This window comes from Barbus barbus (genome assembly GCF_936440315.1).
Source record: "Barbus barbus genome assembly, chromosome: 48".
Taxonomy (NCBI): Eukaryota; Metazoa; Chordata; class Actinopteri; order Cypriniformes; family Cyprinidae; genus Barbus; species Barbus barbus.
The window spans coordinates 19,765,516-19,792,901 of record NC_136726.1 but is presented as its reverse complement, the minus strand read 5'-3'; positions in this window follow the sequence as shown (position 1 = coordinate 19,792,901).

Below are 27,386 nucleotides of genomic sequence, written 5' to 3'. Positions count from 1 at the left end.
AAGTAATATTTACAGTATTTATAACAATGGGCGAATGTTCTTAACAACAAACACAATTTCAACCAGCAACACCATCAACAATATCCTACTTCCAGATCAGCATCTCTGCGTTTTTGAAAGATGCGCAGTTCCAGCCTCGGCCAATGACGGTGCACGTTCAATTAGGGCAGGGCCATCTGTGAGAACTACAGAGAGAGAGAGAGATGCATAGACACCACATACGTCTCAACGTAACAATCCATCATAAGTGCTCCACAGGGCTCCAAGGGGTTAATAAAGGCCTTCTTAAAGGAAGCGATGCGCTTGTGTAAGAAAAATATCCATATTTAAAACTTTATAAACCGTAATCTCCAGGGGATGGAGCAGAACATATATGAACGCGGTGATGAACATGAAAATCTAAATAAAGATATAAAATAAATAATATTTTGCCCAAAAAAACTGACTCTTAAGAATATTCCTCCTCTCATTTTTATTATTTTATTCTTTAGAATATTATATCGATTAATTAAAAAAATATAAACATATATAAAATATTAATATTAATTTAAAATATATAATATAATATAATTGACATTATATTATTAATGTAAAATATCATATTTTATGTTTAAATCTTAAAAAAAATAAACAAATGAAAGATAAAAACTTAAAAGTAAAACATCCAGACCGTTTATGATAGTAGTGAGAATTGGAATTTAATTGTTGGTGAAAATAATGCAAATCATCTAATCAAATCAATGGTCCTAAATTAGGTTTCATTTTCTCTTCATGTAGAAGATGATTTTGTGCATGGCTGTACAGGGGCGTACATGTGGAAATGGATCTGGAGATGACGTGTGGATGTCCAGTTCATGTAACGATGTGTTCGGTGTCTCTTGGGCCCTGCACAAGAATGCTGGCAGAGAGCGTTTAGAAACAGCTCTCAAATTTACAGCCCCATACAATAGAATCCCGTATAGAGATCTGGGTTTGACGTCTCGTGTTTGATTGAACACTTCATATTTTGCTTCCCCACACAGAGCGACAGAAATAGGATCATTTATTGTACGACCCCTGACAGGAATAAACTACACCGTGTCCCACTACAGGGAGATGGATGTACCTGTGTTACACTTTCACAGGTGACTTGAACTGTTGACAGATGATACACTCGACGGAGTTTGATCTGTCAGAAAAGTGAAAGTTGTTCTGCTGAATGCTGAGCGTGCTGCATAAAGCAAAATATGAAAACACAAAACTAATTAAAATAGTACAAACAGCAGGGGTACCATGGTATTGGAGGGTACTATCTTGGTACTTTGATATAAAACGTGGTACAGACAGATAGATAGATAGATAGATAGATAGATAGATAGATAGATAGATAGATAGACAGACAGACAGACAGACAGACAGACGATAGGTAGGTAGACAGACAGACAGACAGACGATAGATAGATAGATAGATAGATAGATAGATAGATAGATAGATAGATAGATAGACAGACAGACAGACAGACAGACAGACAGACAGACAGACAGACGATAGATGATAGATAGATAGATAGATAGATAGATAGATAGATAGATAGATAGATAGATAGATAGATAGATAGATAGATAGATCGATAGATAGATAGATAGATAGATAGATAGATAGATAGATAGATAGATAGATAGATAGATAGACAGACAGACATAGACGATAGACAGGCAGACAGTCAGACAGACAGATAGATAGATAGATAGATAGATAGATAGATAGATAGATAGATAGATAGATAGATAGATAGATAGATAGATAGATAGATAGATAGATAGATAGATAGATAGATAGACAGACAGACAGACAGACATAGATGATAGACAGACAGACAGACAGACAGACAGATAGATAGATAGATAGATAGATAGATAGATAGATAGATAGATAGATAGATAGATAGATAGATAGATAGATAGATAGATAGATATAGATAGATAGATAGATAGATAGATAGACAGACAGACAGACAGACAGACAGACAGACAGACAGACAGACAGACAGACGATAGATGATAGACAGACAGACAGACATAGATGACAGACAGACAGACAGACAGACAGACAGACAGATAGACAGATAGACAGATAGATAGATAGATAGATAGATAGATAGATAGATAGATAGATAGATAGATAGATAGATAGATAGATAGGCTAATGTAAGTGTTCATTTACCAAAAGTATGATGCTTTATACATTCATTATATGTATTCCAAGTAAGGTACTTAGGTAATATTATAGAGGTAGGCTACACATGAAAATAACATGGTATTGTCATTGTACATGTCTAAAACAACAAGATACCATGGCGAAAAACAACAACAACAAAACAGTAATACCATGGTACTTTTATAAATGCCAGACTAGAGCTTTAAAAGTAATCACTGATTTGGAAGAGATGCTCTTTTCACTAATCTACACTAGATTAAAAGCACTTTAAGATCGAGCTCTCTCCTCCATCAGGTCCTCGCTTGTTCTGTGGTTTAAAGCTCTCAGCGCGGGCAAGGGGAGGAGACACACACACACACACACACACATCAGCTCTGTTCCTCCGTTCGCGAGTAACCGGGCAGGAGGAGGCGAGCGCGATCAGACCTCCAGGTGTGTGTAGATGTATGTGTGTGTTCCAGTCACACCTGGATGCATCATGTGATCAGATAGCGATCAGTGTGTTATTTGGTAACGGGAATCCCGCAGATCTCTCTCTCTCCGCGCGTGAGTGACATGTGAACTTTCCGTGCACCGGGAATCTATTCCTCTCAGTCTGAAGGGAATGCGTGGTCTGGACGCTGCAACTACTGCCAAGGTGAGAATCTGTGTGTGTTTGACGTGGAATATACCTGCCAAAAGACCATAAAGCAGTTCGCGGTTGTGTTCGGATTCAGACGGGACGCGTATTTGCATGTTGCATGTGAGATGATTGGGTTCATGTGTTATCGGTAGCGGTTTAACATTCGTTTCTTGAAACTGGCGTGCATTTATTTATGTCCTTATTACTTTTATGTAATATGTTTATCGATATCACTAGTAAGTATTCAGCAGACTCTAGTATGCAGTGTAGGAACTAGTGTGTGACTTTTAGGTGGGTCTGTTTTCGGGATGCAATCGGTTGAGGTTCGTCTCGCGCAATAACGCCAATGTCTCGTGCCCCTAGCGCTTCAAGATGGTTTGTGTTTGTTTGTAAATCTGTGTTTTGTGATTAGTAACGATTACTTTGCCGATATATTGACCGATAATGACAACGGAAAGTGCTTAAGACACCTAACTTTTGTTTTGACTTATTTTGAGGGGCTCAGACAACCCAACCCCCCCCCCCCAAAATTTGTGCCCAGTTGGTAAGTATTGGATGCTAGCTGTTGAAACGTACTTATATTGGAAAAGAAAACACATTTTTAAGACCTTCAACCATTTGTTTTGACTTATTTTGAGGTTTTCGGAGCCCAACCCCCATAGGTCAAACCCTGCTAGTTTGTATTCATTGGATACTGTAGCAATAATAGTATTTTACTACTCTAATCACTATCCCAGCAGTGGTGAGTAACTGATTTTTATTTTTTTCCCTTTGTGACTAGTAACAGTTTCAATTTTAGTCATAATATAAACTATATAGTCTGTCTGTCTTGATGGTTAACAAGTATATGTCAGATTTTTGCGTGTTCTTATTGACCATGACCAAAAGTTAGTAACTTCCAAAACAGCCTAATTAGCTATTTTCTTCCTCAAATATTCATAGTGAAATAAATTGATATTTGGAATAATATTTGGCAAAGTATTTTATGCATCTCATTTGCCATTTAATTGAATTATTTATGCTATAACCTCTGTGTGTCGACTACTAGTTATGACCTTGGTTTGTCTTAATGGACATGATGGATTTTTTATGGGTTGCATCTGGCTAATAGTGTTTCTTGTCTTGGCTTTGCTCTTCCAGTGTCCACAGTGTTTTGATTCACAACCACTAGTTGTCTGTTCTGTATGAATGAGGTTAAACTGTCCGTTTTCAGTGCTTTTTCCACATTATTCACTCGCATTGCATGTACGCTCGAGTACAGAGTACAACAGGTCTAGACGAGCTCTTTCTGTGCCTTTAACTGTGTAAATCCTGCTGTTCATCTCGGCACACTGGCTCCTTTCAGCTAGAGCTCTGAAGTTGTGCGTCTCTCACATTGTACCGCCTTGTTGTGCCTCTAAATTGTGTCTTTATTGGGCTCTCCTGTATTTCTATGCAGTGAAAGGGAGGAGACATCCCGGGGGATTATCCTCATTAAATGCTTTAAACAAACGCGCCAGATTAGCCGGGATCGTTCTCCATGTGGGGGCAACGGAGCCGAGGGTGGGTGTGGAGTGGTGTGGTGAAAAGAACAACTCCAACAGTGAAAGGCAGTGTCTTCATAAATACACACCATCTGCGCACACACACACACACACACACACACCACATTGCCAGCGTGAAATCAGGTCCTGCTCCTGCCTACAGCTCTCGGGCTTATCTGCCGTCCTGCGAGCGTTTAGAATAGAGCGACTGTCCCTTATCTGAGCTGCGAAACGCGTGATGAATGTCCTCTCTGCACGGAGCTGAATGATTTCATTCACCTTCCGAATGTCCCTGTGTTTTACGCTCAGAAATCATCAATTACCCACAATCACCTGCAGGGCTGTCAGTGAAAGCACTTGGCCAGAGCACTTGTGTTTATCAAAAGCTAAATAAAGAAGTAGCATTTGTCTGATGTTAGCCTGGAGCAAAGCAGGATGGTGATGTTTAATGTCGTACATTCACCTTTTTCTCTGTGGCGGCACTCATGACTTCCTCTTTTCGGAAGGGCCTGGTTTTCCATCAACATCGAATTATTCAGAATAGTTTGAAAGAAGAAGAAAAAGAAGAAATGGCACCATACTCCACCCCCCCCCCCTGTGGTTTGGCCGATTACAGGCTTTTAAGCATGTGCTCGTGTTGCCATCTAGATTCTGAGCGTCTTTGGTCATTTTTGTTGCCTTCCACATGTCAGGCGGCTCTGTACTTAAAGTAATGCATGTTGATACTGGAGATTCTTGGAAAAGTCCGATGCTTTTTCTCATGTGTTGAGTCTGGCTGCTCTGAAATGGCTTTTTCGCACAGATATTCTTAACCCAGTCCTGATGTTTCAGTCCAGAGAGCGACATTGAAGCCTCTACTTTAGATTCCTCTCATAGTTTTCAATTTAACAGTGCATGCTCTAATAATTAGGTAAAGTCAGATGTGGGTAGAGTACCCAAAAACTGTACTAAAGTAAAAGTAATAGTCTGAATAGTTACTTGAGTAAGAGTAAAAAAGTATCAGATAAAAAAAACTACTCAAGTAGTTAGTTGCTAGTTACTTTGGATCATATATTGTATTACCTATAGTCTATTTTTATTTAGATGTATAGATAAATGTATGTAGTGTGTGTGTGTGTGTGTGTCTGTCTGTCTATATATATATATACACACACACGCGCACACACACAGTCGTTCAAAAGATTTGTAATTTTTTTTTATTTCACTTATTTCAGTGTTTTCAGAATTTTTATCAGCCTTTACGCCAGTCTTCAGTGTCACATAGTCCTTCAGAAATCGTTCCAATATGTTAATTTATTACCAATGCTGCTCTTTTTAGCTTTCTATTCATCAAAGAATCCTGAACAAAATGCCACAGGTTCCAAAAAAATATTAAACAGCAAAACTGTTTCAAACACTGGTAATAAATCAATATATTAGACTGATTTCTGAAGGATCATATGACTCCGAAAACTGGAGTAACAGCTGATGAAATTTCTGATTTGCATCACTGAATTAAATTATATTTCAAAGTATATTAATTATGTATTATAGCCTATATGTATATAACCTCTGACACGGAGAAGAGTGAAAACTCCTCACATGACCGCTACCGAACATCTGAACAATTGCACATTGACGGATCCTCTGCCGTCTGTTCTGCAAAATGTAAACAAATGTAGCATATATTTCTGCAACTGTAAATATTGTGAAATTATCAATATTAATTGTGTCTAGGCAAAGGCATTTGGGCACAGAGAAAAGTAGACTGCGCATTTGGAATAAATTTGAGCATTTTTAACTTGCATTGCATTAAGATAAAGTAACGAGAGGAGCGTCGCCCACAGTAACGAAATAGAAGTACCTTTTTTCACTAAAAATGTACTTGAGTAAGAGTAAAAGTACCCATTTTTAAATATACTCAAAGTATTAGTTACCCAAAAAATGACTCCAGTAAATGTAACTCGCTACTAACCACCTCTGGGTAAAGTCGATGTGATGGAATAAATATGCGACTCTCCCAGGTTTTCTGTCCGACTGCTGCAAGCGACAGACTTGTTGTTAACTGTAAACTCGAATGCTTGTTTTGCCCACAGTGAAATTTCATTCACTCCAAAATTTATGTTTGATTACCAGCATTTTTTTTTTTTGATAATAAAGATATATTAAGTCATAAAGCATGGAATCCAGAAAAATGTAAATAGACAAATAATAAAAATAAATAAATCAGATTATTGGGCATTTTTATTGTTAATTTTAAATGAATGATTCTGAAGTTTGTATAAATGAAGTTTTATGAATTCACTTGATTATACATCCCTTTTTTATTATTAATTTAATCAAACTATTAAAGTGGAAAAATTACAGGGGAAAACATGGAATTTGGGAAGAAATATTATATAAATATTATATTAAATTTTATATATATCTCTATTTCTATTATACATGCACTAGGATTGATTTGGAATGCACAATATATCGGTTATCGGCTGATATTGTTTTTTTTATTGCAGTATCGGTAGATATTATATATTTAATTGTGCATGCTTATTTCCTTCAAATATACATTTTTAAAGTCACAAATAGTTTAATAACACTGCTAAATGTGATTTTTCATATCTCAAAATGAATACAATTTTTTATATTGTACTTAATAATGTTGGGATACCAGTTATATTGTTTTGATTTTGACAATATAACATAAATTTTACAAAAGTTATCTGTGGATTTTTAATGTACTTCTGCAGATATTTCTATGTTAAATTTCAAAACATTTATTATCAGCCATTATTTCTACAGCAGATTTCAAAACAAAATTGTATTTGTAAAAGGAGCATTTATGTATATTTATGTGTAATTTTTTTTTTTCTTTTTTTTTCAAAGTAGAGTAGATTTATAACATGAAAATAATTATTGGCTTATCAGTACCAGCTGTAATTCTCTCATCGCCTCATTGTCTTTAGGTTTGTGAGTCAGTCCTACAAGGCTACATCTTCGGGTTTAACTGGCTATTATGCCAGCTTGGTGACGTGTGAAGTCGAGAGAGTGGTTTTAAGTCCCCTGATTCCCCTAAGGCCCGAGTTGCATCAGATTACAACAGCATCATGGGAAATGATGGGCATTAGGTGAGATCGCAGTCATTCTCAAGCTTGCTAATCAACAGCTGGCCACAGATCTGTGCCGCCCGGGGGTCTTTATGCAGCATACGGCCTTATCATCGCTCCAGTGTCATATATGACTTTCTTGGTTTAGTCAGCGTACGTTGACTAAACCAATAAAGCCACGTCGTCTTCACCACTCTTGTTCTTTCACTTCCATCTTTTTCCCTCTCTTTTCATACCATCTGCTGATGGGCACAAAACCATTTCCTCAGCTTTGTTCTGGTCACGCAGATGGATTCAGTGTTCTAGGGAAAATAAGACACTGGAATGTGTGGGAGGGACTTTTGCACATGCACACAAAACCCTCACCCGCTGGAGAACAAGATCTCCGGCTTTTGCTTCAAAGAGTTTTGTTACAAGCATAACACGCTATCAGCATAGGCCGTGACTGTGGCGTAACATTACAGCGTGTGTGAGAAAGCCAGCGCTCTCCCCCTCAAGACACAGTGATGGCATCCATGTCAAACCCACAGAAATGTTCTACTGTACAGAGAGAGATTTGGCCTGAGCCCAGGCGGGTGCTCCCTCTGGAGCAAATGGGGCAATCGGGGATTAAACCCGGTTTGTGAATAAAAGGAGGGCCTACGTTGACAGCCTTAATTAGTCTAAGATTTGCCTCATTCTGGGAAACTGCCAGGTCCTTGACTATTATAGTGGAAAATCCAGTCGGCTTCCACTTGAATGGCACCAATTCCAAACACGCCCTTTTGTTAGATTAGACAGAAAGTTTTCAGGCACGAGCTGTTACTTTCTGTGTAGGAAACTCTGGTTGAGTGGTGTAATTCAAGAGAACAAAACTTAAATTAGCTTTTTTTTTTTGCCTATTATTGGTGCCTGCAGAACCATATCGGTTATTGTCTGATAATGCCTTTTTAAAATTTTAAATGATTTAAAATACATATTAATTGTTTAATTTGTGTTTTTAAAATTAGTGTAGTGCAGATTTTTAAATCAATTTTACCATGTTTAAATTCAGTGTAGAGATGTTATCGGTTCTTGAATGATAATGGATACTTTATAGTTAAATGTCTGTTTAGTACTTAAAATTATTATCTATTATTATTTATCTAATAATTATCTATTTGATATTTGAATGATTGTTTTTACATTATTTTAAATTACAATTAATTAATCATTTAAATGACAAGTAATTTTTACATTTGACCTTTTTTAATTATTAAAAAGCCATTTAATGTTTAACTTAGTTTTTTTTTTATTATTATAATATTTTATTATTAGTATCAAAATGTATTATCAATGCTTTTATAATGCTGATACTATTATTATTATTATTAATAATAATAATAGTTTAATAGTTAAATTAATAATAATAATAATAATAATAATAGTTTAATATTTATACTAATAACACTATATTTGGATATTTGGAGTTAAGGGGTGTTCCCGAAGCCTAAATCTGTTTTCAGAACAGTAAGGAAAAACAAATAACGATTGCCAACGGTTGCCTGTTACAGTACATAAAATTTCACTTACCACATAAACGGACAGAATAAGGAGAGATGACTGAAGCTGGTTGCACACTGGGCAAGAAGAGCAGCATCGCGCCGCGTCGCGCCACATCTTTAAAATTCAAACACATTTTCTATGAGCGTACGTACACCGGCAGCGCCATTCGGTGTCTGTTCGCGGCGCCTAGAAAGGATCCAAAACAATGTAAAGACGTGGCGCGGACGCGACTGTGAGCTTCTCATCCAGTGTGTGACCAGCTTGAGACGATGGCAAATGATTTGCAGATCCTGAGCACAACTGACAAAAATCTGATCTTGTAAAATGTGTTCTAAGTACTGCTGCTCCATAGTATAAACGGAGTACGTGCGATCGTGAAAGTGAAACTAAAAAGCAATCGTGCAAAAAGCAGTTTCAGTGCCAGGCATAATAGCGGCTCCCTGATGCCCACAATGTAGGCTATAATTATCCAATGATATAACTGCGAGAGAAATTGGGCTACTGAAATATATATTTTCCTCCCATCATGCATTTTATTCCCTTTTGGGGTCCTGTAGTAGGCTACACGGCATTTTCTTTCCGAACACGGTACTGGGATGCGGCGGATTGCAGGGGGATTTGGGGGGTCTAGAGATGTGTTTTTAGAAGCTGAAATTCTTTGAACTTGAGCGCCGTGTTTTAGAATGATGTATTATGCGCGAGAAGCTGCTAAAGATCTGAGATGAGAGCGCAGCATTCAAACAAAAATTCAAAGATGTCCGTAGCGCATTTAGTTTGAAATACAATGGAGAAGTACCGCAGTGGAATGAAAAATGCCTTCTGAGTGAATGACCCTACTGAAAGGTACTTATACAGATGGCAGAGCAACTACTGAATAAAACAAAATCACATAGGCAACAAATTCGAAAATCTGACATCCAGGAAATATGTCTTAGGCAGCAGTTTTACCACAAATACAGACAAGTGATACCACCACAACCACCAGCAAAGAAAGATCACAGCTGAACAGTCGCTCATGTCTGAGCAGCACACAGTGGTGTTTTAACGAATGATTTGCGTTTTTGAATTTTGAATCATTTGAGTCAATGATTCCGTAGTCCATTCATAAGGACAGGCACTTGCTTCATTCTTGAATGAATCAGCTGTCTGAAGGAATCGTTTGAAGGCATTCTTCAGTGACTCATTAATTAAGAGTCACTTGTTGCCACCTACTGGCGGTTTACTTTCATAGTAGCCTATCTTTGCATTTTTTCCAACATTTCATATTTGTATAATAAAATATATTCTAAAACACAGAGCTCACTGCATTACTTATGCTGTTATAATTTTGCATGCAGTGTAAATGCATTTGTGCTGTATTTCAGCTAAATTGATCTGTCTGTGTAAATGCATCTGAATGCCGCTCCAGTCACTTCTGTTTCTTCTGGAGCGGAAAGATCGATCTTGTAGATACTGATTTCATATGATTGTAACAGCCCTATTTTATCTTATTATATGAAGTTAAATTTTTAATAAAATGTAAGAATTTGATATGAAAGATGATGCATGCATTTAATACGGTTAGAGAAATATGCCCTTTAAATAGGTAAAAAATGACCTGGAAATCAATTTAAACACATTTTTGTATGCAGTATTAAGTCACATAAAACGTAATTTCCCAACAACAAAATTATGGCCAGTGAAAATGCTGAGTGGCTAGTAAATTTGGAAAACCACTAGCCACAGTGGCCAGTGAGCAAAAAAGGTAATGTCAAGCCCTGCTTATGACTGGTTTTGTGGTCCAGGGTCACATTTATGTTGTGATGTCTAAATTTACATGTAGCTTACAAATGATTAGTTTCAGCTTTATTTATTTATTTATTTATTTATTTATTTGGGCATTTATCAGTTATCATCTATAATATCAAGAAAATTATTGCTGAAAGACATTTCCATATTTGTACACCATAATTTGCCTTCAAAAATGAAAACTGCACCAAAATGTGTCCCAAGATTATGTCTGGGCCTGCCTATAATCAGAAGAAAAATCAAATCACTAAAATTTGATGTTATATTAAGGCTGCCAAAATGTTTCCAGCACAGTTTAACTAACGGTGGGTTGGGGTATTATTTCATAAGCTCAGGTGAACTGAAGCGTGCTTTATATATCTTTGCACGCAGAGAGATTTTCCGCTTGAACCCGCCTCAGTCAAATGGATAAGTGCAAAATGATAGATCCGGGTGATGCGCGTGACATCCCGTTCCCTTCACCTTGGTTTCTTTTTCCCCCCATTCCAGCGAGGAGTTCTCTTGGGTACTGATGTGTGTAATTCATTTCTACAGATCTGAGTAATGTCTTGTTCAATCTTCAAACAGAGCTCTCGCCTCTCACGGAGATTGCTTTTAATTACTGACACTACACTTCTCATAATGTATCACTGCTCCGGGTGTATGTTCACTACTGTGTGTACACTTGGATGGGTTAAATGCAGAGCACAAATTCCGAGTATGGGTCACCATACTTGGCTACACACCACTTCCCTTTCCTTTCCCTTTCCCCCATAATGTGGGGTTCCGTGTGGCGGCGGTGCGGGTGATGTTTGTGGGGTTTCTTAGTGTGTTGAGGTGGGGGAAATTCTCCAGGCTGTTAATTAAGGAATAGACGAGTCCCGGCAGAGCCAAAAACGCATGAGTGAAGGGTCAGATACTTGCCAAACAGCTGGAAACCAAGGTCACGGCAACCTGAGCGAAAAAGACTGAAAGAAGGAGGGGCAACCTGCTAAGAAGTCTGCGAGTCAGTTGCCAAAGGAGGAGGTGGTTGCAATATTTTATTTTAGACATTAATCCGAGGCTTTACGGTGGCTTTCCTTGGACTCAAGTGTGAAAGACACTCAAAGAAAAGCAGAACTGGTTCACACAGTATTTTCAGCATGCCTTAAAAGCATGCTGTGGTATCATGGGAACGCTGTTGTTTTTCCTTCCCTGTTTAAAAGACCAGCTCATGCCAGCATGAATTTCCTTAAATGCCCTTTTTTAATATATGGTGTTTATATGATTATGAACCGCATGGTCCTAAATTATTAAGAAGACATGGGCTGAATAGGAAAATTGCATTTTTGAAAATGCATAAGCAACCGCAGATGTGCAAGTAACCAAGCTCTGGGTGGAATATTGTGTTATCAGAAAATATTGGATATGTTGTAGCTTTATTACCGGTGACATGAATAAAATAGCTTTTCAGAAGGAATATTTATGTTGTGGCTTTGCCATCAGTTACAAAACATTATAAGGTTAATAGCTTATGCTTTTTGCATTTAGAACTACAGAATAGACCTGCGATCCATCTGTAATTGAAAGCATTGTTCTGTAATGAGACCTCTAATCTCCCTATTCTATGAGCTCTTGAGGTCATGACCTTTATATGTGATACTACCAGTGGAAGAGGGGAAGCTCATTTTCGGCCTACATCATAAAAATTGTCCATTTATACGTAAATTCTGCCCTACGTTCCCAGCAGTGCATTTTATTTGTCACAGCACTTCCAGTCAGCCAGCTAACTTTGTCATACCAGGAGAGCTGAAAAGACCTGTTACTTTTCCCTATCTTTTGGACTAAATCAATCTTAGGTGTTGATCTGCCCTGCTGTTTAATTCTAAGTTTCTCCTCGTAAGGAAGACTTTCAAATGGCTTCGGCAAAATCAGGTCGACAATATTAGCACTGTCTGCCATCGTGTGCAGTTAGCTAGCTGGCTAGTTCACCCCTACGACGCTAGCCTAGCCTACTGTATGAATGAATGAATGAACAAACGATCAAAAAAAAAAAGATATTAAACTCGAAATGTGGGAATGAGGTTAAACTGAAACAAGGAATGTGGTGTATAATTGTGTGACATGTATGATGAAAATTGGCTAGCAATTTCGCCAAGAAAATACCAAGAAATGGGTTGCAGCAGTTTGTCTTTCGACTACACTTGCAAAGTCCGCTATCAGACTGAGCTCAAATAGCTTCAGCGTCAGCGACCTTTTATAGTACAAAATCGCTGTCAATCAAAAGGAGATGCAGTCTTTCGACAGACCCTCCAATCATCACGCAGAAGCCCAGAGTCCAGGCCAGCCCACTACTCCATTCACCCCCAGAGACGCTGAGCGTCCGTGGGCGGGACATAATCGCAGCATTTATCCAATGACCGTCTAGTTTCGAAGCACTGAAAAAAACTGTTCAAAGCAGCCCCATTGAAGTCAATGAACGCTAGGCTTCAACAGGGAAATACACTGTGACGCTACAGGAATATATGAGAAGGAAATTGAGTCAGGCAACCTGCTATATGTAGCTGATTCTGAACGAACTCGTCTTCGAGATGAACGTGTTCAAACGCATTTTTAGTCAATAAAATGTTAACACAATAGTACATATTTGACCATTAATTTTTTTACATTATAGGGGAAGCCGAGCTTCCCTTGCAGTCTTAAAGAAATCCCCACTGGATAATACTGATGACAGTCATTTGTAATGTGGGGGAGATGAATCTATACTTCCAGACTAGCAGTGGTTCTGGTGCCTGTAGCGCGTGCGGGGACCCAGACGTGTGTTTGGAGGTGACCCTGACGGCTTTAGCAGCAGGCCGCGGGCTCACGGAGGTGGAGGGGAAGACTTGTGCTGCTCTGGGACTCTCTGCGGAAACATTCCTGAGCTGATTCCTGTCCAGGAATTCCAGTTATGTGCATGAAACCAGACAGAGAGAGAGGTGGCCGCTCCGAGATGACGAGGCATTTGATATTCGACGTGTTTGGTGTTTTGCTTCCTGGCCTCTGCAACGGCACATCTGAGTGACTCTTTTCTTTTCCTTCCTTTTGCTTTTTCATATTTAAAAAAAAAAAAAAAAATGTAGTGTATGCACTCAAAACTATTTAGGCCTAAATTTAAGACTTATGTATTAGAATTGCATTTAAACATTAAATTCATTTTGATTACACAGTAATTAATTTAACTAATACACTTGAGATACATATTTCTCAGTGAAATGTATATGAAACGGGTGAGATTACTTTAATAGTACTAAAAAAATAAATACACAAGGTATATACACTCACCGGCCACTTTATTAGGTACACCTTGCTAGTACCGGGTTGGACCCACTTTTGTCTTCAGAACTGCCTTAATTCTTCGTGGCATAGATTCAACAAGGTGTTGGAAACATTCCTCAGAGATTTTGGTGTATATTAACATGATAGCATCACGCAGTTGCTGCAGATTTGTCGGCTGCACATCCATGATGCGAATCTCCCATTCCACTACATTCCAAAGGTGCTCTATTGGATTGAGATCTGGTGACTGTGGAGGCCATTTGAGTAAAGTGAACTCATTGTCATGTTCAATAAACCAGTCTGAGATGATTTGAGCTTTGTGACATGGTGCATTATCCTGCTGGAAATAGCCATCAGAAGATGGGTACACTGTAGTCATAAAGGGATGGACATGGTCAGCAACAATACTCAGGTAGGCTGTGGCGTTTAAACGATGCTCAATTGGTACTAAGGAGCCCAAAGTGTGCCAAGAAAATATCCCCCACACCACCGACACCAGCCTGAACCGTTGAGACAAGGCAGGATGGATCCATGCTTTCATGTTCTTTACGCCAAATTCTGACCCTACCATATGAATGTTTCTGCAGAAATCAAGACACATCAGACCAGGCAACGTTTTTTCAATCTTCTATTGTCCAATTTTGGTGAGCCTGTGCGAATTGTAGCCTCCGTTTCCTGTTCTTAGCTGACAGGAGCGGCACCCAGTGTGGTCTTCTGCTGCTGTAGCCCATCTGCTTCAGGGTTTGACGTGTTGTGCGTTCAGAGATGGTATTCTGCATACCTTGGTTGTAACGAGTGGTTATTTGAGTTACTGTTGCCTTTCTATCATCTCTAACCAGTCTGCCCATTCTCCTCTGACATCAACAAGGCATTTTCGTCCACACAACTGCCGCTCACTGGATATTTTCTCTTTTTCAGACCATTCTCTGTAAACCATAGAGATGGTTGTGCGTGAAAATCCCAGTAGATCAGCAGTTTTTGAAATACTCAGACCGGCCCGTCTAGCACCAACAACCATTCCATGTCCAAAGTCACTTAAATCCCCTTTCTTCCCCATTCTGATGCTCGGTTTGAACTTCAGCAAGTCGTCTTCACCACATCTAGATGCCTAAATGCATTGAGTTGCTGCCATGTGATTTGCTGATTAGCAATTTGTGTTACCAAGCAATTGAACAAGTGTACCTAATAAAGTGGCTGGTGAGTGTATACTTTTCATGGTATGGGTAGGGGGTGTGATTGGTGGTTGGGTTTGTGGGTGGTTTGAGGGGGTTATATAATATCCAAACTCAAAATATGTCATTTCCTAAAATACGTATTTTACAGTCACTGTTATACAGATTGATCATAGACAAAGCTAAGAGGATTCTTACCAGGGGCAATCCTTCACAAAACTTAACATCTACCACAGTTTGTCATGGGTAGATTGCAAAATGTTTCAATCTTACAAGCATTTCAGTCAAATGTTATTTATGCAGTACTTCAAGCCTTTAACCCAGGGGGGGAAATGCAGGAGTCAGCTTTAACTTATCATGGGTCGAGAGTAAGGAGAGATGACTGACAGACCATGCTGAAGGATTTGCTGCTCAGCAGATTGACAGATATCTGATGTTATAAGATGTGCTCCCTTTACACAGAGTGCACATGATCGCCAAAGTGAAAGTGAACAGCGAGCGCTCCTTCATAAGAGATATAAATACTCTGCATATTGATAGCGGCTCCCTGATGCACGAAATATTTATGCAATATTATGTTTGTGTGAGCAGGCAGTAATGGTCAGAAATTCAGCAGGATGGAGATAAATAAAACAGTCCGTGCAGAAAGTATTTCCTGACTGTAGAAAGTAAAAGCCAAATCCTGGACATTTTAGGCAATTTAGGGTGTATTCACACCTGCCTTGTTTGGTTCGATTAAAACGAACTCTGGTTCGTTTCCCCCTTTGGTGCGGATCTTTTGGGCAGGTGTGAATACAGCAATCGCACTCTGGTGCGCACCAAACAACTGAACCGAGACCCAGCTGAAGAGGTGGTCTCGGTTTGGTTCCAAACGAACTCTGTCACGTTGAGCAGGGGGTGGTGCTTTCGGGCAATCGTGCAGTTAGCTTACATGTGCGAAAGCCTGCAATCGCTGTCCTATGCGCGTTTTTTTTTTTTTTTTTTTTTTTTAGGTTTCACTTTCGCTTTCTTTATACCTGATCCGTGTTCTGCGCAGTGCTACTGTCAGTATGCCATGGTAGGCGCACATAAAAGTATGCTCTCTCCGTCGGAACCGTCTTGCAGCACTTCTTCGTCTTAGCAAAATCCTTGTTACAACATGGTATAGATGACATTGTCTCATCTGATGTTCATAGGTGTCTGCATATTGCATTTGTAGCTGATAAAAGAAAATCAGTAAAATAATAACAATTGCACTATGAAAAATCTCCATGACTACACTAAGTTTATTAGTTCATGTTAAAACTCTGTAATCCAAATGGATGGAAATTGTATATGCAAATTACACAAATGCATTCAAATACATAAATCTGTAATTTAGGCTGAGGTATTTTTTTGAGTGCAGTACCATTTAAAAAAAATTAATAAATAAAAATTTTTTTTTTAAAGGTGAACAGTGTAGCATCACCAAATAGGGCTGAAAAATTAACCCCTGAGGACGCCCTTGTCTGCCATTGGTCAGCCAAACAGAGCCAACTATCACCCTTGATTGAGCCATTCTGGTCGAGATGTTCAAATCGATAGACTTTTGTCTTGCTTATAGTCGTCTCGGCATATTAAACTGGGACAGAAGAGAACATTTTAACATCTAAAAAAAATTATACACTTCAGCTTTAAATGAAAGAGAAGCATGTAAATGAGTCAAAAACACTTCCTTCTGGCCATTTTGTGCTTTATTCATATTCCTTGCCTAATTTTCTTGTTCCTCACATCCCCACGGTTTCACTTGCCTTCTGTTTTTCAGTCTTTTGTTATGCTCTCTGTTTGTATTTTTCTCCCCCTCCATTATTGCGGTGCCTCAGGCCCAGGATCCGTCCTCAGATCCGTGGCTACACTGATGGTGTCGTTACAGTTATGTGTCTCCAGCCATCTGTGTGCGTGTAGACTGATCCGATCGGACACGCACCCCACTTCATCTGACTCATCTGGGTCGAGACCCATGGCTCTTTATAGAAACACACATTTCTCATGCCTGTCCCGCTGTTTACACCTGTTCACCCAAAGTGCTACAGGTAAATACTCAAATTTACCATGGTACAAATTTGTGTACCATAGTATTTATAATATAGTTTGCACACACAAATGTTTTTCTTTTTTTTTTATATTTCCTATAGTACTACCATAGCATTTTGAGCAAGTAACATTGTTATCCTTTTAATTAGCATAGTACATGTCCAAAAAAACCCCGGTACTGTTTGGCAAATACCATTGTGTATGAATTACAGTACTGTGGTATATTTCAAAGAACCATAGTATTGCTATCTGATACGTCCATAGTACTTTTTGTGGGGGATGGCGCAGCGTTAACTCTATATATGTCCACAAACATGGTTTTACCATGGTAAACATCCCCAAAACATGGCAAGGCTATGGTACTTTTTTGCAAGCATAAATGTATTTTTAATGAAATGTTCATAAGTGTTTCAAAATACCATGGCAGTAATTTTGTATCTGTGCTAAAGAAACTGTGATAATATCATGGTACTTTTCTGTAAATACCATGGTATATTTCAATATGAACATGTCACATGCATGGATTTACCATGGTATGTGTCCCAAAAAAAGACTACTTTTGGTAGGGTACTTTTTTTATTTTTATTATTTTTTTTTTTAATGGACAGTGTATTGAACGATCCATACTAATATCAAAATATAGGCCTTTTAGCTTTCTACATACCCAAAAACTATGGTAATACCACACTACTGTTTTGTAAAACTATGCTGAATACACAAGTGTTGCTCTGTTTCACTTTGTGTAAGATTTATTCTTTTGTGTATTTCACATCCCAGGTCTTTGCTAAAGCTATAGAATCCTTTGCCTTTAGGCGGCATCCCAGAATACAGAGTTAGCATTAAGCAAAGCTTCAGTCTCTGTGGACTAGTTTCCTGAATGTAAACTCAAACAAATGGTTGGCTTTAAGCAAATGACATCACAGTCTGAGCCGCAGACCCCATAAACATGTCTAAACACACGCTAACAACCACTTACAGATTCTAAAAACACACTACCCTACATTTGATGCAATGCCATACAGTTTTGCACACAATAACCCACTTCTCAAACCCATGCACAGACAGTTCCTACGTCGTAGTTAAGGTGTTAGCATGTGTTTGAGGTTACCATCATTTTAATCTGTTGCTGTTCAGACCTTTAATTATCGTGATTAGCTTTAGAAGGGCTGTGGTGGGTTTGAGAAGCATTACGATTGAGCTCTTTGCTCCTGAAAGCAGCCATCATATGCTGTTGGCGCTAAGCTAACACATGACTAAATGGGAAATAAGCATTTTGCTTTTCCAAATGCTCTCTCAGGAAATGCGGGCGGGCTCGTCTGCACAAGATTAGCTTGTTTTTCTGCTAATAGGCTAAATCTGACTTGTCATGTTTGGGCCTACCAGGATTTCAAAACTAGTTTATTTGTAGACTTTGATGCTGATCATATTGAGTTTAATGATTGCATCTGTTGGTATATTTAGGGAACAGCTAACTCTCCTTTGTTTCTCCTTTTTACAGGTGGTTTTTGGGTGGATCACTCACTTTTCCAACCATCGTAAAGTTGATCCTTCCTCATCGTTTAGTGACGGATGTTGTTTATATGCAGCAGTAATGAAAACAGCCTGCTTTTCATCATGTACTTTACCTTAATTTGCATAACCTCTAAAATAAAAATCACAATTCAATCCTTAATGTGACTGTTATGGAAGTATGCAAAACATTGACGGCTCATGTCAGCTTTTTGTTAATGATTCTGTGACCTTCCACTTTGAAAATTAAAGTCTGAAAACTTATCAACCGCTGCTGGTGAACATAAGTCAGAAGCTTCACCTGAAGTTCCTCGGTTTTCCTGCGGAGATGATTTTATTGGTCTGGGGGTGGATGATACTTCACCATAATCCACAATATATTGTGTCTCCTCTTAGACATGCTCAGGGTTTTAGAGTGAGAAATTTGAATCTGAGGTGACTATGGGTTTTTCTCAGAGTTGAGAAGTTCTTCGCTGCTGTTCTTGGAATTATTTGACAACACACAAAAAACACTTTTTTTATGACTTGAAATATGTGTTAGATGCTTCTGTGGATTTGAAATGTGTGTTGTGAGTATTCAATGTACTAATGTAAGTACTAATGGAGTTCTTGGTTCAGTCTCATTGAATATCAGCTGTCAGATGTTTCTCCTTTAAAAAAAAAATCACAATGAGACTATTAATGACATACAGTAAGAGTTAGATAATGAAAACGAATTGCAACTCAGATCATTTTGTATTTTAACAGAATTCGTATCTGATGTTTGCTTGAAAAAGTTCAATATTTGTACTGGATTTGAGACTTGAGTTCATATTTTTATTTATTTTGTGAATTTGTTTGTGAGGACCGGAATAAAATTATTATTGATTGATTGATCTTGAGATCTCTGACCTTTACTACTTGGAAAAGTTTGAGATAATTTGATATTTAATTTGAGACGTCTCACTAACAGTTGCCTTTTGAGATAATTTGGTATAGAATTTGAGACGCATGGCTGACAGTTGGTTTTTGGAGTTTTGAGATTATTTGGTATTGGATTTGAGTTCATGTTGAGATCTCTGTTTTCATCTTGGCAAAGTTTGAGATAGATCTCATCTGAAGAAAACGTGAGATTACAGGGCCTTTTTCTAATTATAAAAGTCTGCATTTACTCTCTAAAGAATCTCAGAGAAATGATACTCTGAGATATTACAGCGATCTCATTTGCATTTGTACTTTTCCATAGGCATTTTTTTTAACAAACTCCACCCCAATTTAAAGCATCCGGACAAGGTAGCGGCTGGATTTGTGGCACAAATTCAACCTCCAAATTGGGCCTGCGCTGGCCGCTTTCCTCAATGACACCAGATCTCGTTAGAAATCTCCCTGTAAGCTCATTAAACAAAACGCCGTCGCTGTGTGACATGCAGTCAGTGACTGAGAGAGTGACCAGAGCTTAGCCTGAGGACTCGTTCACAAGCCCCAGACAAATGGATGCTTTGTGAAGCACTTTTGATTTCTACCGCAATGTCCCGTCTTTCAAGTACAAGGGTCAAAACTCCTTCTGGGTTAAATGGCTTCTATAAGAACGTGCTTTAAGTGACTAACTAAAAATAACGCTGTGACTCCAGAAGTAATTGCAGTGGAGAGGCTAATGGTGTGGCTAGCCCCCCTGTCGAGCCCAGCGGCAAGACCTTTCTCTCACTGATAGGTTTTAAGACCTGAGGATTTGATTTCGACTGACAAGAACTCTGACTGAAAGCTAGAGCCAAACATCAGGCTGCTGTTTTCATTCACAACAACGCCGATCGATTTTGTTTACGCGAGTATTAGCTCATATGTTCACAATCCCAATTTCTTTTTGCTTTTATAAATCCTGTGAATTCTTTCTCGTCCAAGGTTTTTGTTCCCCAGCCTGAGGGGGGAGTATGTAGCAGATGGTTCCATGAATTCCTCATCGCTAAATCTGTTAGCTGATCAATAATTCAGTCTCGATCCAATCTCACCTGCGTCTCCGCGGCCCTCGCCTCAACGAGACGGACTGTCCTTGAGCCGAGCACGTGCGGAAGCGCATTAGAGCGTGTTTGTGTCTGCCGCACATTTCCCTCAGGCTGGTGTATCAAAGGAAGCGATCTTGTTACCAGGTACAGCGCCAATCTAACTGTTGTGATTAGTAGAGCCAGTTGAGAGGGGTCCGGACCCCTGCTGACGGCGAATGTCTCATCTCTTTCCAGTACCGAGCGGGGAGTTGTTTCCTCCAGTGATGACCGCGCAGAGTCACGGTCGCAGGACAAGGGCAAGGATACCCCCGCTTCATATCAAACCACCACTCTCGTATCATCTGAATCCACACACGTTTTTATCAAAAGCCAGGCATGTTTTTTATTCAAGTCAAGAGCTCAAACTAAGCTCTCTGAATGTCCTCTGTGTCAATCGACCTCAAAAACAAGCTCTGAACACAACATTTTATCTTAGCGTTAGCCTCTTTCTGTGTCTCTCTCTCTCTCTCTCTCGCTCTGAGGCCAATACTCTCGTTGAGAGTGAGAGCCAAGTCTTTCTACATCATCTGCCTGATGGTTCCATTAGAGACCTCGTACTGAAGATGCTCATCTTTGCTTTATTTTACCCAACAATCAGAAAAGTGAAGCTCTTGAATATTGGAAAGCTTTATTAGTCATGACAAGAATTACTGTGTTAGGGTTTTTTATGAACAAATCTCAGGCTGTTTGTGCTATAGATAGGAATATAGAGTTGGATCATGCTGCTTTTTTAAGGCTCTATATGCAACTTGTGACATTATTATTATTATTTTTTTTTTATTATTTTCTTTTCTTAAAGCTGCAGTCCGTAACTTTTGGTGCTCTAGCGGGTAATAAACAGAACTGCTTGCGTCTTGCGGAAGAACATTGTAACTATGGCTGGGTATTGTGACCAATTCTGCGATTCGATTCTTATTTTTATGGTTTCGATTCGATTTCGATTCGATATCGATTAGCTGTCAATATTTCATTTAAATTGTTAGTTTTGCAGACATGGGATCCATATTTTGATATAAATGCTGGTAACTGAAACTCTCCTACTTAAGTTTATTACTGAAATACACATCTACATTAATAATAGGGTGCACACAGTTGTTTTTTTTTTTAGTGGAGCAATTCGAAAGATGGTGACACCTTCAGGACGAGAGGTGAATATTCATATCCTCTTACGTGAAGCACGCGCATTAAGAATTGATTCGGGGATTTCCCAAATCGATATCGTTGCGTTAAACTGAAGATCGATTAAAATCGGAGAATCGATATTTTTTTACCCAGCCCTAATTGTAACCGGAGCTACTTCTCTCTTTTTATGTCTTTTTTTAGACGAATCACGCAGGTACCGGGCTACTACGCAACGGTACCTACCCGAACCAGTCTAAAATAGTCCAAATGTAACCACTTATTATAGGTGTACCGTAGTGATTCAGGACAAGCCAAAAACGCGGTTTGGAAAATGGATTCATGGTGTACTCGCTTATTCTATAATTTTGTAAACTTTGAACACAAAGTTACGGACTGCAGCTTTAATTAGCTGCAGTCCATCAGATTATGGTATTTTAAGGTGTCCTTGTTACATGTACTTACTATGATAATAACAATAAATTATGTATAATTACATGCAAGTAACCCTAAACTAAACCCTAATCCTAACCATATAGTAAATACATGTAGGCTAGTTAATTAATATTACTCAGTACTTAAATGTATAATTACACTGTAACAAGGACATCTTTATTTATTTATGATTCCCCCCCCCCCCCCTTTTTTAATTTTTTTTTCTTCTTACCTGATTTGTTTATTTTTTTTCTTCTGTTCTGTCCTCTGTCACTTTTCTAGCACATTCATTTTGGTCATCGTATTAATGCAAATTTTTTCATAAGCAGTACATGTTTTGTCACCAATTATGTTTACTATGTGGTCAATATCCACTTCCAAACACATTTGTTGTAAATGTAGAAATGGGAAAGGGTGGCATATGCTTGAATGTTTGCTTCTGTCATAGAGTGAAAATAAGAAATAAAGCCACATTTGAAGTCTTTTTCCTGTGCATGCTACAGAAAACTAAACCGATTTGATTTGGATGTGCATAATTTGGATTTTGTGATTCAACTTGTAGTTTAGTTACAAAATTATAATGTTTTAGACATTACTAAATAAAATGTTTTAAAAGATGTTTAGAAATGAGACCTGAGCAGTGGCCGAACTTGCATATTTTGACGATGCGCTGCATTTGATGAAAAAATATGCAGATGTGCAGTATGAATACGGTCCAAACATACTAGATTCACCATGATGACAATGTCATGTGACATCTGCCGCTGTTTGTTCTACCGATATCACACTACTGCAGTCATTTGATGCTGTTTTTTGGCATACTTTGCGCTAGGAACATAGGCATATTTAAATTTGAAGTTGGTTTTTGGTACATTAAAGTGGTTTTAGAGTGAATTCTTTGAGGTGGATTTTCGGCCGTTGTTTGAGAGCACAGTATTTCCTTTACTCATCACGTCACCTTCGATAAGAGCTCTTGGGAACGGAGACAATTTGTTACAAATTTAACAATTGCTTTTAAAGGACAAGTCATCTCCTCCAGTTGTCATGACCCGTTTGGCACGATAATCAGCGCTTTAATTAACAAAGTCAGTTCGGAATATCAATTAGAGCGTTTTTTGTCAGCGTGTGTGTCCTACTCCTTCCTGAAATAGTGATTTGTGTTGTGTTCCTGGCTGGTGATAATTTGTAGCTATGGGCCAATAAATCAGATTATCTCTCCTGATATTAATGCTGCGAACACGCCTCTCTCGTTTACAACAATATTGCTTCTCTAATGAGAGGTGAGGGTGAAAGTCTGCCTGAATCCCGGCTTGTTTTCGCTCTTGTTGCATTTGGAATGAAATTCTGCCGTGAGGAACGTTGGGATGACAGGCAAACATCTCAGTGAAAACACCTCAACCTGGTCTGGCATCTGTCTCTCCTGTCATCTTCCGTACATGTTAGATCTGTTTCACACTGCACCGCCATGACACATGCACGGACAATGCTACTCAGGAAAACATCCGTCGCTTGTATATAGGTGCACAGGAATCTGAACCTGGGAGAATTGGGACAGCTGTCTTTCAAAGATTTCTGCTCTCCTTATGTTTGGTTATTAAATATTTTGGATAATTTGATAATGGTTTTAGCCAAAGTCAAAGTGTACTCTCAGCTCAAGTTTAAGTCCATTTCCCAAGTTTTAATGAGACTGCACAGGGTTTCTTACACAAATTTGTGCAGTTAATGCAAAAAAGCTGTAATTTTTTGGACTTGCATTTCGATAATGGATTCTGCATTTTGTACATTATCTACACTGATATTTTTTTTTACAAAATGAGCTAACTTTTATGAACATGTTTTAACTATATGCTAATTGGAACTGAGAGGATTGTATTTTTGTTTTTAGAAAGCTACTAATTGACAGACAAATAATAAAAAAAAGAATTATGTAAGGCAAGACAGTTCAATCAGTGGCCACCTTGTTACCTGTTTGTAAAATTACATTAAAAAAATTTAATAAATAAACATTTCAAATGGGGAAAAAAAATCTGAATATGCATATTTTTAAGGCTTTGTATGCATTTTTACGAAATAAAAATTCTTGAAAGAAATGAAGAATAATTAACAAGAAAGTTGATGAGTAAAAAGAATAATTTTATTAATTATTTTCTTATTTCATTCATTTTTTTGTTTTTTATACAGTTACAGTGGGGCAAATAAGCATTTGATGCACTGCCAATTTTTCAAGTTTTCCCACTTACAAAGAATGGAGAGATCTGTAATTTTCATCGTAGGTACACCTCAACTGTGAGAGACAGAATACACAAAAACAATCCAGAAAATCACATTGTATGATTTTTAAATAATTAACTTCCATTTTATTGCATGAAATAAGTATTTGATCACCTACCAACCAGCAAGAATTCTGTCTCTCACAGACCTGTTAGTTTGTCTTTAAGAAGCCCTCCTATCCTCCACTCATTACCTGTATAAAAGACACCTGTTCAAACACTCAATCAATCAGACTCCAACCTCTCCACTATGGGCAAGACCAAAGAGCTGTCTAAAGCCGGGCTCACACTGTGCGATTTTTAATAATCTTTTGCGATTGCTGCTTGTCACACTGTACGAACATGATCCCCATGTCAGACTGTAGGATCTCAGTTGTCTTAATGTCAGACTGTACGACAGTCAAGACACGACAAAAACGGACGTACTCAAGAAGACTTGTCCGGAGTTTTACGTCATCAACACGTGACCCGCATTCTCTCGCTATAATGGTGGCTAGCAAACAACAGCAACGTGTAGCGTTAGTTTTATTAATTACATGCCTTGATGTTAAAAAAAAAACAAAAAACAAAAAAGACGACGTGTGTGGAGCAAGTCATGGCTGGGCAAAAGAGGACTTTATGGACTTCCGGTTCTACAGAGCGAACTTGAGGTAATTTTGTTATTCGAGTTTAAACATCCTGCCCCTTAATAAATAAACTTTAAGTAAACTTTACGTTGTACATATATTGTTTTTTACAAATAATGAATGGTTTGAAGTTGTTGCACTAATCACTGTATATCAAGTTCAGTGCTCCTATTGGTTCTTGGTTTGACGGTCGTCGTAGGAGATGTCACACTGCAGGAAAGTGTCTGAAATCTTCTGACACTGCCAGAATTTAATCGGAGGAAAAAATTGATCGCAACGGCCATTAATCGGCTGTCGGTGAACATGTCAAACCAGCGATCTAGACAACCGATTTTAGCCTAGGATTATAGGAATCTTTTAGGATGTTAGGATTTTCAAAATTTGTCTCAGACGAACAAATCGTGGCCAAAATCGCACAGTGTGAGCCGGGCTTAAGGACACTAGGGACAAAATTGTAGACATGCACAAGGCTGGGATGGGCTACAGGACAATAGGCAAACAACTTGGTGAGAAGGCAACAACTGTTGACGCAATTATTAGAAAATGGAAGAAATTCATGATGACTGTCAATCTCCCTTGGACTGGGGCTCCATGCAAGATCTCGCCTCGTGGAGTAACAATGATCCTGAGAAAAGTGAGGGATCAGCCTAGAACTACACGGGAGGACCTGGTCAATGTGGCTTCGTAAGAAGCATTTCAAGGTCCTGGAGTGGCCTAGCCAGTCTCCAGACCTGAAACCAACAGAAAATCTATGGAAGGAGCTGAAACTCCTTGTTGCCCAGCGACAGCCCCAAAACCTGAAAGATCTGGAGAAGACCTGTATGGAGGAGTGGACCAAAATCCCTGCTGCAGTGTGTGCAAACCTGGTCAAGAACTACAGGAAACGTCTGACCTCTGTAATTGTAAACACAGGTTTCTGTACCAAATATTCTATTTTTCTATTGTATCAAATACTTATTTCATGCAATAAAATGGAAATTATTCAAAAATCATACAATGTGATTTTGTGGATTTTTTTTTTTTCTGTGTCTCACAGTTGAGGTGTACCTACGATGAAAATTACAGATCTCTCCGTTCTTTGTAAGTGGGAAAACTTAAAATCGGCAGTGTATCAAATACTTATTTGCCCCACTGTATAAGAACAAGATTTTATTTTGTTTTATTATTATATTTTTTACTTTTTTTTTTTTTTTTTTTCTTCAATCTGATTTGTTTGTTTTTTTTCTGTTTAGACTGCTGTTGGTTTTTTACGCATGAGATTTTAACAATAGATGTTTTGTCAACGATTGTGTTTAACATGGTTAGTAAATCTAAACATTTGTTGCAAACAAAAAATTTAAAGGTTGTAACATACAACATAAATTGTGCATCTTATGCACAAATCAGGCAAAATAACAAGCTAATTTGCATGTGTATTCTAAAGTAAACAAACACATGATTGGCTCTTTTAAATAGGAGGCGGGGCTTCCATTCCTACAGGCATCATTTTGAGAATTAGAGTGCCAGTCAGAAATGCAATTGGCTTTTGTTTGATGGCACGTTTCCGTCATGTTGCTATCTTGTCTCAAATTGCACTGTTCCTAATTTGTTCCTTTTGCATTTCAGAGTGATTTTCATATTTTCATGCTTCTCCATCCTTTTCAAGTCTTTATTTGTGGAACTTTGTGGTCTCGCAACTTCCACAATTGCAGTGTTGAACGTGAGAATATGTCTGTGTGGAACATTCATCTCTTTTCCTTCAAAAGGGAAAAATAATTTATCCTGATTTCTGTGGTTCGACTCCTTTAGGTGGATTTTTGGCCAGGTTTTAGGCTAACCTTAAACCATACAAACCATGGGAAAACGGAGAGGAAGCTCTTGTGTTTGCATTATAAATGTTATTTCTGTAGAAAGCTGAGTCATTATTAGGCATCTGTGGATTGAATGTGTTCTGTAGGGGCATAATGATCAAACGCTGATTCATTCGGAGAATTAAGTAGTTGGACGCTCAAGTTAATTATGGCTGACTGTTAGACGCAGCTGCAGAAATTACAAAACGGATGGTATAATGGCCTTTGTGTTAAAATGAAGATCTCAGGAGGGAAAAATGCATTTAAATATAAAGTAATTTAAAACAGGTTGTGATATAAAGAGCACAGTTTAAGGGTGAAGTATGCGATTTTGCTAGCAGCA